The sequence below is a fragment of the Schistocerca piceifrons genome, chromosome 9, assembly GCF_021461385.2.
Source record: "Schistocerca piceifrons isolate TAMUIC-IGC-003096 chromosome 9, iqSchPice1.1, whole genome shotgun sequence".
Lineage (NCBI taxonomy): Eukaryota > Metazoa > Arthropoda > Insecta > Orthoptera > Acrididae > Schistocerca > Schistocerca piceifrons.
In genome coordinates, this window is record NC_060146.1 from 180,854,430 (window position 1) to 180,867,562 (window position 13,133).

Sequence of the window (13,133 nt, forward strand, 5' to 3'; positions counted from 1 at the left end):
CCTCTTTTGGAATACAGCTGCGCGGTGTGGGATCCTTACCAGATAGGACGGACAGAGTACATCGAAAAAGTTCAAAGAAGGGCAGCACGTTTTGTATTATCCCGAAATATGGGAGAGAGGGTCACAGAAATGATACAGGATTTGGGCTGGAAATCATTAAAAGATAGGCGTTTTTCGTTGCGACGGAATCTTCTCATCAAATTCCAACCACCAACTTTCTCCTCCGGATGCGAAAATATTTTGTTGACACCGACCTACATAGGGAGGCACGATCACCAAGGTAAAATAAGGGAAATCAGAGCTCGTACGGAAAGATATAGGTGTTCATTCTTTCCGCGCGCTATACAAGATTGGGATAACTGAGAATTGTGAAGGTGGTTCAGTGAACCCTCTGCCAGGCACATAAATGTGATTTACAGAGTATCGGTGTAGATGTATACGGGAACTATGTTGGGAAGTCATTCCGCACCCACCTTATTCACCTGACCTTGCATCCTCACATTTTCACTTCATCGCCTCTCTATCGGACAACGCTCAAGGAACTTCCTTTTCTGATGAAAATGGGCTCCGAACATGTCGCGACGAGTTCGTCGCCGCAAAACCACATGATTTATACAGTCGCGGAATCGAAAAGTTACTGCAGCGTTCGCAGCCTGTTGTAAACAGTGAAGGAGAACATATTATTGATGACTAAAGTCTCTGTTACCTTTATCTGTTGTGTTTATTAAACATATGGAGAGATGCTACGAACTTGCGCATCAACCTAACACATCCCGTTCCGTAAGCCGTGTATTGATGTGTGGCGGTGGACTGGGAGACGGATGGTACGAGGGGGGAGGGGTGGGAGATACCAGGGAAGGTTGTCAAAACTGATATTTATGAAAGACTAGTACATATTTACCGAGCGAGGTGACGCAGTGGCTGGCACACTGGACCCGCATTCGGAGGACGACGGTTCAATCCCGCGTCCGGCCATCCTGATTTAGGTCTTCCGTGACTTCCCCAAATCGCTCCAAGCAAATGCCGGGATGTTTCCTTCGAAAGGGCACGGCCGTCTTCCTTCCCCGTCCTTCCCTTATCCGATGAGACCGATGAGCTCGCTGTCTGGTCTCCTCCCCCAAACAACCCTACCCAGTTAACACATATTTAAGACCAATCTGTATTACTAAATGTCTAAAAGAGTCACTCATCTACAACTGCATGTCTAATGGCTTCCTGGAGCAACGAATATTTGTTTTCCTTTATTTCATATGATTATTAATCTAATTTTAAAAAATTATGAGCTATAATCTGACGTTAAAGATGTAATACAATAACTAAAGTATTAAAAGTTACAAATAGTGTATAGACGGAGATGACAAAAGTATTGGGACGCCGCCTCATATTTTGTCGTACCTACCTTTGCCCGATGTAGTGCACGAACTTGACGTGGCATGGACTCGAGAAGTTCTTAGAAGTCCCCTGCAGATATATTCAACCATTCTGCTTCTATGGCCGTCCATAACTGCAGAGGTGTTGCCGGTGCAGGGTTTTGTGCACGAAATGACCCACGAATCATGTTCCATAATCGGTCTAAGGGATCCATATCGGAAGATGTGGGCGGCCGAATCATTCGCTTGAACTGTCCAGAATGTTCTTCAAACCAATCGCGAATAACTATGGCCCAGCGACATGGCGCATTGTTATGCATGAAAATTCAATCGCAGTTTGGGATCATGAAGTACATGAAAGGGAGTAGATGGTCTGAGGTTCAGCCAGACCAGAGCGCCCAATGTACTCCAATTAAATACAGCCCAGTGCCTTCTCGATAACTTGGGTCCATGGCTCCGTGGGGTCTGCGCCCCACTGGAACCCTACCATCAGCTCTTGTCAACTAAATCAGGACTCATCTGACTAGGCTACGGTTTTCCAGATGTCTATCGTTCAACCGATATGGTCACGAGCTCAGCAGAGGCGTTGCAGTCAATGTGGTGCTGTTAGCAAAGGTACTTGCATCGGTCGTCTGCTTCCATACCCCAGTAACGGCAGATTTCGTCGCACTCTTCCAACGGATTCGTTCGTCGTACGTCTCACATTGATTTCTACGGTATTTCACGCCATGTTTCTTGTCTGTTAGCACTGACAACTCTACGCAAACGCTTGTCGTCGAGTGACAGCTGTGGGCCACTGCGTTGTCCGTGGTGAGTGGTAATGATTGAAATTTGGTATTCACGACACACTCTTGTTAATGTGGATCTCGGACTATTGAATTCCCTAACGATTTCTGAAATGGAATGTTCCAAGCGCCGGCCGCTGTGGCCGAGCGGTTATAGGCGCTTCAGTCTGGAACCGCGCGACCGCTATGGTCGCAGGTTCCAATCCTGCCATTTTCAGTAGTTCTAAGTTCTAGGGGACTGATGACCTCAGATGTTAAGTCCCATAGTGCTCAGAGCCATTTGGACCATTTGATCCACTGGAACTCGACACTGTGTTCCTCTAGCCTCTCCATCACAGTTCTGGCCTTGGGACATGGCGCATAATCGTGTTTAAAAATGCCACCACAGCCGTCGTGGATCGTGATCGTCATGAAAGGGTCTGCATGGTCTGCAACCAGTGTACGATACTCCTTGGTCGTGAAAGGTGTCATACACGAGCTCCACTGCACTCATGGATGCCCACGTGATGTTCCCCAGGAGAGCCGCCGCCACCTTGTCTCCGTCCCATAGTACAGGTGTCACGGAGCTGTTCCCCTAGAAGACGAAGGATTCGCACCCTCCCATCGGCATGATGAAGAAGGAATGGGGATTCATCAGACCATGCAACAGTCTGCCACTGCGCCAACGTCCAGTGCCGCTGGTCACATGCCCATTTAATTCGTGGTTGCCGATGTCGTAGTGTTAAAATTGGCACATGCATGGGTTGTCGGCTGCAGAGGCCCATCTTTTTTATTTATTTGTGGGAAGGTCTTTGTTGTTGTTGTGGTCTTCAGTCCTGAGACTGGTTTGATGCAGCTCTCCATGCTACTCTATCCTGTGCAAGCTTTTTCATCTCCCAGTACCTACTGCAACCTAGATCCTTCTGAATCTGCTTAGTGTATTCATCTCTTGGTCTCCCCCTACGATTTTTACCCTCCACGCTGCCCTCCAATACTAAATTGGTGATCCCTTGATGCCTCAGAACATGTCCTACCAACCGATCCCTTCTTCTGGTCAAGTTGTGCCACAAACTTCTCTTCTCCCCAATCCTATTCAATACTTCATTAGTTATGTGATCTACCCATCTAATCTTCAGCATTCTTCTGTAGCACCACATTTCGAAAGCTTCTATTCTCTTCTTGTCTAAACTAGTTATCGTCCATGTTTCACTTCCATACATGGCTACACTCCATACAAATACTTTCAGAAACGACTTCCTGACACTTAAATTTATACCCGATGTTAACAAATTTCTCTTCTTCAGAAACGCTTTCCTTGCCATTGCCAGCCTACATTTTATATCCTCTCTACTTCGACCATCATCAGTTATTTTGCTCCCCAAATAGCAAAATTCCTTTACTACTTTAAGTGCCTCATTTCCTAATCTAATTCCCTCAGCATCACCCGACTTAATTAGACTACATTCCATTATCCTTGTTTTGTTTTTGTTGATGTTCATCTTATATCCTCCTTTCAAGACACTGTCCATTCCATTCAACTGCTCTTCCAAGTCCTTTGCTGTCTCTGACAGAATTACAATGTCATCGGCGAACCTCAAAGTTTTTATTTCTTCTCCATGAATTTTAATACCTACTCCGAATTTTTCTTTTGTTTCCTTCACTGCCTGCTCAGTATACAGATTGAACAACATCGGGGACAGGCTACAACCCTGTCTTACTCCCTTATGGGACCAAAAAACTGAGGTCATCGGTCCCTAAGCTTACACACTGCTTAATCTAACTTAAACTAACTTACGTTAAGGACCACACACACACACACACACACACACACACACACACACACACACACACACACACCCGTGCCCGAGCGAGGATTCGAGCCCCCCCGACGGGGGGGAGCCGCGCGGACCGTGACAGGACGCCCCTGACCGCGCGTCTACTCCACGCGGCCAGGCCCATCATTAGGAGTGTTCGGAGCACTGTGTGTTCAGACGCACCTCTACTCTGCGCAGCATTTAAGTCTGATGTTAGTTCCGCCACAGTTCGGCGCCTGTCTTGTTTTACCAGCTTGCCCAGCCTCCGACATCTGTAATTAGGGACGGCCGCCCAACTCCACATCTGGACGTGGTTTCACTTGGGTTTCGCCACGTGTTGAAGACAATCGCTACAGCACCAGTTTCCGGAATGCTAGTTCCGAGCCTCCGGGCAGTCACAAATCTCCCCTCGCTCGAATTCAGATCGCGCGCCTATCTACACACGGACAGCACACTCCCTGATAAACCGCGCGGTCCGCGGCGTCTTGCACGGTCCGCGCGGTTGTCGCTGTCGGAGGTTCGAGTCCTCCCTCAGGCATGGATGTGTATGTTCCCCTTAACATAAGTTAAAGTTATGTGGCGTCGAAAGCTACGGTGCTACAACGTAGGTGCACGCTCTCGTAAGTCGGCACTACGAGAGAAGACTATCTACACCGACCACAGCGCCCTCTGGCCGAAGCTGTGGAGCTCAGCGAGTGCCGTCTTGATTTCTGCCCATTTCATCAAGAGCAGACGGCCTGGAAATATCGCTTCTACTACCGAGTGGGCAAGCTTGCTATTTAGACTTTGTATTAGTTACGTTCAGTTAAAGTTTGGACAGCAATCAGTATTTGTCAGCTTTGATATTATACAGAACAGGATTTGACATTGACTACGGCTTCACACCTACGTGCTCATCCTAACCAAAGTTATGTACGCATCTCACACTTACTTGTGTTTTGGACTCTATTAAAAGTGTTAAAGTTACATGCAATGCCGAAGTGCTTCACCTCTCCTGCTCCTACTCGCTTCCTTCGCTCTCGGCCTATATTACAGAAGCCGTTCACAGGAGCACACCCACGCGCCGCCTATCCAGGCGGGGTACAGAAAGTTAGATTAAGTAGTGTGTAAGCGTAGAGACCGATCACCTCAGCAGTTTTGTACCACAGGAACTTACCACAAAATACAAAATACTCGCCGGCCGCGTTGGTCTAGCGCTTCTAGGCGCTCAGTCCGGAACCGCGCGACTGCTACGGTCGCAGGTTCGATTCCTGCCTCGGGCATGGATGTGTGTGATGTCCTCAGGTTAGTTAGGTTTAAGTAGTTTTAAGTTCTAGGGGACTGATGACCACAGATGTTAAGTCCCATAGTGCTCAGAGCCATTTGAACCATTTTTGAACAAAATACTCACTCATACTACATGACCATACGACATGCACCGTGTGTGTGTGTGTGTGTGTGTGTGTGTGTGTGTGTGTGTGTGTGTGTGTGTGTGTTTTGAAGCGGGGTCCTAGAAACGCCAGAGAAGCTTCGTCCCGCCGTAGCCCTCAGTAGTTCACAACCCCCAACAGGCCACAGCAGTCCACCCACCCCCCACCGCCGCCCCACACTGCCGCCCCATTGGACACCCCCCCCCCCTCCCCGGGAAAGTCTCGTACCAGACGAGTGTAACTCCAAATGTTTGCGTGGTAGAGTAATTATGGCGTACGCCTCCGTGGAGACAGTATTGTGCATAAGTGTTGTAACATTTTTTTGTCTGTGAACTATCTATCATGTTGAATGAAATCTGATCTGTGGAATGAGTACAGAACTCTAATTGTCGTGTTGCCTGTTGTAACTGCAAGTGATGTGCTAACACTGTGTTATTGCTAGCGAAACTTTACACCAATCGATTGGGCAATGCAACTCCCAACACCAATAACGAAATACAGTCACTGCAAAATGTATTCAGCCCCTTAGGCACTGAATCCTCTGACCCTGTTCAAAATTGATAACTTTGGTCCCTGTGCACGTAACAAATAAATTATCTTGCCTCTAGAGCAACAACGGAGTAAAGCGAAATATTCTGGTCTCTGATAAGAAAAATATAAATGTTAGTTACGGGCTCAGGAGTGTGCAATGCTGGCCATAATACTTGAAATGCACATGAAATTCATTTGGCTGATAAACTAGAACATTCAAGAAAATCGAACTTCTTTGAAATATATATGACGTAGCGATTAGTGTACCAGTTAGTGTCGCGTGTCGATCCCCATCTGATCACTTTGTCACCATAGACCCCATGTTAGTGAAAGCGTTTGTCAAATAAAATGTTTGTGTGACGTTTCTTTAGTCATTTTTGCTGTCTTCTGATGTTAAGAATGAATAAATGTATTGTCATTTAGATCACCACTTCTCCCTGAGTTCTGATTAACAGTACCTTCCCATTTTATTATTAAACTCTGGATTTCGAACGTAAGAGAAAGGCTTTCAAGTTAGATAGTCTTAACGCGACTTGGCACAGCTGAGATAAGGACTAAGGACCGGTCTCACAATGTGCACTCCACAGGGGGTGTTTGTCAAGAGGGCGCGGAAAGTCCAGACCAGGGGGACGTGCTCGCATGGAAGCAGCGACTCCTGCCGAGCTACAAGCCCTCGCAACCACGGGAGGTTCCGCTGTATACACCACCTAGCTTCGCAGCTCTCTCCCGTTCCTAGGCGTTACCCCGCTGGCCCAGTTCCACTTGCATGTTGACTATCTAACGCCTTGCAAAACAACAACAATTTGATTTTCAGTGTTCCATTAATTAAAGACCGGTACAAAAATGTTGAAAGCTTCATGTAAGGAGAAATCTACCTAATTTGCATGATATAGGAACATTTTATAGATCAGTTTGACATGTATTACAGAAGAAGCTTAGAGAAACACTTTGTCCGCCACTTACATCACGAAGAAATTTCATTTATGAAAATAGTTTGTCGACTGTATTCGTGATGTTTCGATTTACTGAGACAAAATTTTCCATAGCACGAGTTTATCAGTCATCTGTTTATCAGATCGGTTGGAGAGACTTCAACTTCCACAGATACATCTGTAAAGCTAGGAAACGTGGTAGCACACATTGGGACATACGAATAAAACGGAGAATATACTTCATACTCGAAATTTGGAAGAACATTCTCAAGTTCGCATGAGTAAAGCGACTCTGAGAATATACTTCACCCGAGAGCGTCCCCAGCATGAGTAAAGGGGTGGGGGAATTGGTCAAAACAACGAACATTCTCCGATTTCCTATGAATAAACTACAGGAGATTCTCAAAGCGGAGAACATTATCTGCTTTTTTCTTATTGAAATGAGCTCTGTAGCATACTTCAAGCTGAGTAAGTTCTGTTGAGGTTAAGTTTCACAGTCGTTTGGCAATAATGCCAGAATTTATGTTGTTTTTAAGGCAAAAAAGACGTACGCAGCCCGCAGAAATACTGAAAAAAGAGTGTAGAAGTTTATATGTGTTTAAGAATAAAAACATTAATTATTCATCTGGCGAACTTTTGTCCCGAACATAGTGAAAGAGGACCTTTCAAACGAAGTGAAAATTAAAACACTGTTGTTGCTGTTTAGTAGACTCAAGTTTTCAGAGTGGTTTACGGAAAGACTTAGAAATACACCAGACAACTGCGTCAGATGTTCATCACGTTTTCTCACAGTATAAGTCTTACATTTGTTATTTTACAAACAAGTAGAGGGAGCCGGCCGAAGTGGCCGTGCGGTTCTAGGCGCTGCAGTCTGGAACCGCAAGACCGCTACGGTCGCAGGTTCGAATCCTGCCTCGGGCATGGATGTGTGTGATGTCATTAGGTTAGTTAGGTTCAACTAGTTCTAAGTTCTAGGGGACTGATGACCTAAGATGTTGAGTCCCATAGTGCTCAGAGCCATTTGAAGTAGAGGGATCAGAAATATTAATAGGTGGTTTATTACAAACATAGCGATCTGTTTCTGGTAACGAATCGAAAGGGCCAGAGCTTACGTACTTGAGACTTGAGCAGACCATTTTGCGTCGATTTTAAGCAAAATTATCTCGTGTTAGAAAACACTGTCAGATATCTGGTTTGGAGCCGATGAAAATGTCGTTTAATCTTAATATTTCGTTCGCATAATGTGTTCATCTAACTTCAACAACAACAAAGATTTCCGTGTGTCTATAATTCAGTAACACCACGAGAAAATGCATTTTTGTAAACTGTCCGTAATCGTTTTAATAATTTGTTTCTGCACATAAAAGTAAAATCGAAACCACCGACTTATTATTCGTCAAACTCTTATTGAACGTAATCCATCTAATTTTAGCTTACTATATTAATTGCGCTATTGCCGTTGTTAAGGCGACTTGGGAACTTAGTCGTATAAACCTACAGCAATGGCGCGAAAAGTTTACCGATTACACTGGGGCCTATGAAGTATGGAGGAAAAGCAGATACGGCACTGCAGGGTGTCGGGTCGCGAGGCGGCAAATGCTTTCGCGTTTCTGTCACAAACAACTTTCAGGCGTGTGCGCCTCGTATCCGTCAGTTGGTCTGGGAAAAACAACACACGTAAGTAAACAAGATTTCTGAATGTGGATTACACGGACTGTCATCCGAAGACGTGGTACTTAATTATAGGAAGGAATATGAAACTAAAATAGGGCTGTTGTAATGCCATAATCAATACCCAACAGCAGAAACGAACAAATTTTCTGCAAGTTGTCGGGAATTTTGTGTGAAATTTTGTTGCAGATACACAGCGTTCATTGATGTGTGTGGTGTCCTTAGGTTATTTAGGTTTACGTAGTTCTAAGTCTAGGGGACTGAAGACCTCGGATGTTAAGTCGCATAGTCCTTAGAGCCATTTGAACCATTTGAACTACAGCGTTTCGACTTGGATGAGACATCTTTCCACTTATTGAAATATGCAGATCCCCAAGTAGCACGAAACATGGAAAAACAACCGATGAAAAATGTGTCTACCCATTTTCACTTTTTGGTGACAGAAAGCAACATGCTAAAAGCAGACACTGAATGGAGACATCAAGCTCTTACCAAAGCCAACCATTTTTCGTTTGAAGGCAAGGACGAAATAAATTCCCAGCTGAAATTTATTGGAATAAGGTACTAAACTTGAAAGATCATCATGGCAGTTTTATTTTAAAAAAGACAAGAGAAATATATTGTACAACGAAACATTTAATCGGTTGCTTCATACAAAGTTGGGAACACTTGCAAACAACAGCTCAACAGTACCACGCTAAATGGAACGAAAAAGTGTGTAAGTAATGCTTCAGCTTCTGATCCTGTAAATCTATGAATTTTTATAGAGTGTACTATACGTATTTCATGAGGTTAAACATGTCAAATAATATGTTGTTCTTTATTACAATTATGTGCCCTAAATCTAGGGAATTTTAAGCCTTTTTAGGGTATTTAGTGTAAATTTCGAAAGAAACTAGGATAAAACCAAAATCCTAAGTGCAAACATTGAGAGCCAGTCGTAGTCGAGTCTTAGGGGAGATGTGACGATGATCGCTTGGCTCAGCTGAGGAGCTCTGGATCAGAGTAAGTGGATCTTTTTTGGAGATGAGAAATTTTAAGAAGTGGACAATAGCTAAGAATTGAATATTTTTGGAGAAATGATTTTTGGAATTTCATTTTACACAGAAAGGACTCCGAAATCAAAAAGAATTTGTCGCATTGCTTTGAGTGCATTTAGCGATTATTGTAGTTTGCTAGTTTTCATTGTTCAGTGATTCCGAGTGTTTCGTAAAGGAGATGATTTATCAGTCAAGGTGTCAGCAAGGACAGATGTATCACATGTCATACATGCTTTAACATTATTTATCACAGGAACTCATAATTGACACAATCAAAAATTGGCACAATATTACAATATGGTGGCACATTCAACTTATGTTAATGCTTGTATGACATGTGACACATCTGTGATAATTTTCCTGCTGCTGATGATGGTTCAGAACCGAAACCGGTAGCAAAATAAAATAACACTATTACAGGCAGCTCAGTGTTACGCATTTTTTAAAATCTGTGCATGTAGTTGAGCATAGCCTAAGCACGATGTTCAGACTGTATTCATTCGGTGTTTGAGAATGAGAGCACTTAGCGATTTCCAGCAGATTTCACACATAATTCCAGACCTTTCCATAACTTTTTCTCGGTCCCATACTCCACATAATAGTGAGAGGAAATAAATTTATAGCTTACTACATTTTCACTGCTCACGCAGTAGAACTTCAAGTACATGCATGACGTTTTAATTTATTACTTCTTGACTGCTCACTCTATTTGCAACACTTCTAGCAGACAGTTTCCTCAAATACCTCTGAATGTGATTGCAGACTTATATCGTTGTCTGACGAATAGTTCAGAAGACACCACGACATAAACATCTAGATGTGCGAAAAACAAGGTTTTCTTAAAACACAGTGCATTTTAGCAGGATCCTTGGAAACTAGTTCTCTATCGACACCTACGAGCTATTCATATGTTTCTTTTGCGATACGACTGCATAACGACAGTTTCCCGAGAAACCTGAACGAAGACCTCTGGGGTTGAGATACCAGACAACGGTACGTCGAAGTGTGGGTAGATCAGAATCAGTCGTGCGACATTTTTAATCGATATTTTCCTAGGCGACATAATGGGAATATATAATTTCATCATCATCTAACACATAACTAGGGACAGACTATAGTTATGTTGTTGTTTTTGTGGTCGTGGTCTTCAGTCCTGAGACTGGTTTGATACAGCTCTCCATGGTACTCTATCCTGTGCAAGCTTCTTCATCTCCCAGTACGTACTGCAGCCTACAGCCTTCTGAATCTGCTTAGTGTATTCATCTCTTGGCCTCCCTCTACGATTTTTTTTCTCCACGTTGCCCTCCAATACTAAACTGGTGATCCCTTGATGTCTCGGAACATGTCCTACCAACCGATCCCTTCTAGTCAAGTTGTGCCACAAGCTCCTCTTCTCCCCAGTCCTATTCAGTACCTTCTCATTAGTTATGTGATCTACCCATCTAATTTTCGGCATTCTTCTGTAGCACCATATTTCGAAAGCTTCTATTCTCTTCTTGTCCAAACTATTTATCGTCCACGTTACACTTCCATACATGGCTACACTCCCTACAAATACTTTCAGAAACGACTTCCTGACACTTACATCAATACTCGATGTTAACAAATTTCTCTTCTTCAGAAACGCTTTCCTTGCCATTGCCAGTCTACATTTTATATCCTCTCTACTTACAGTACAGCTGCATGCCCTCGGGAAAAATTACGGTCGTAGTTTCCCCTTGCTTTCAGCCGTTCGCAGTACCAGCACAGCAAGGCCGTTTTGGTTTGTGTTACAAGGCCAGATCAGTCAATCATCCAGACTGTTGCCCCTGCAACTACTGAAAAGGCTGCTGCCCCTCTTCAGGAACCACACGTTTGTCTGGTCTCTCAACAGATACCCCTCCGTTGTGGTTGCGCCTACGGTACGGCTATCTGTATCGCTAAGGCACGCAAGCCTCCCCACCAACGCAAGGTCTATGGTTACGAGTGGGGAACCTATTTGAAATGAGGCTCAAATTTTCTTGAAACTGCTCAGCAACTATCAGAGTCCGTGGGAGGGGGGGGGGGGGGGGGGGGTCGGTAAATCGATCCAATTAATAGTTTAGACCGACTGTCAGGTATAAGCTCGACTCTGTCCATGGAAGAGTTGGTGCAATAGTGAAGGAAAAAATTCAGATCGTAGTTCAAGAATATTCTGGATACGAGCAAATAATTGAAATTGAAGAAATTTTAACCGGTAAGCGCACTGACGTTCCAAGCAACATGTCGCTAACAGCGGAGCAAGTAGCAGACAATGGGAGACGACTTGCTAACACAACACCTGAAATGTATAGTGAATGCGAACTGTAACGGAAGAGAGGTCAAAAACTAAATATGAGTACAAAAGCCTTCCGTAAATTAATATAAAATACTATTCTTGCATATTTTGTTAACGTTTCCTTGTGAATTATTCACAGGCATTTACGTAAGTTCATTTAGTATTGAAGCAAAGCCAATTCAGTTTTATAGCATTTTATGCGAACAGTTAATGTGCATATTTCACATTTTTTGGTGCGTAAATGGATTCATGCTCAGACATTATTACTGCATGAAAATCCGGTCCCTACAGTCATAGCAGAGAAAACTTAACACTATTTTATTTTTATTGATGAAAGAGTCCCAATGTAAGAACAGTATCTACACGTTTTTTTCTTCTTTGAAGTTCTTAGTGAAATTTTCACTGTTATATATTGTGTATTTTGGTAACTTCCTCTCATTCGAAAGTAAGGTTGGTGGAAAAGTTTAAATGTAGTTCTCGAAACATGGGAGGTAAAAAAAAAGGAGAATACTCTAAGACGCTGAAGACACACATCCAGAATTATCAGTATATTTAGGGATGCCACGCCCTGGACAGTGGTAAGATATTTCATTCACAATATGGAGAGAAATATCCCAGCCTAGTTCTAGTCACTACCAGGTAACTAGAAAATCTTTATCAGTTTAAGGGACTTCAGTCCCGGCAGGAAGATTATTTTCAAAAGCTGGTGAAATAATTTCTGCTCAGAGAAGTAGATTAAAAGCAGAACATGCCAACAAATTAAATTTTTTTTGAGTTGTTTAGGAAACAAGTTTCATTTATATTTTCCGTATTTTTAATGTGTTTTTCTGACTATTATTTTGTATGCTCTAGTATAACTGTTTTAATTTTTTCCTAAGAATTTTATGTTCACATTCACTGAACAGCCAAAGAGACTGTTACACCTGCCTAATGTCGTGTAGGGCCGCCGCGAGCACGCAGAACTGCCGCAACACGACATGGCATGGACTTGACTAATGTCTGAAGTTGTGCTGGAGGGAACTGACACCATAAAACCGGCAGGGCTGTCCATAAATCCGTAAGAGTACGAGGGGGTGGAGACCTATTCTGAACAGTACGTTGCAAGGCATTCCAGATATGTTCAACAATGCTCATGTTCGGTGGCCAGCGGAAGTGTTTAAACTCAGGAGAGTGTCCCTGGAGTCAAGCTGTAGAAACTCTGGATGTGTGGGGTGTTGCATTCTCCTGCTGTAATTGCCCCAGTCCGTCGGAATACACAGTGGACATGAGTGGATGCAGGTGATTAGACAGGATGTTTACGTACGTG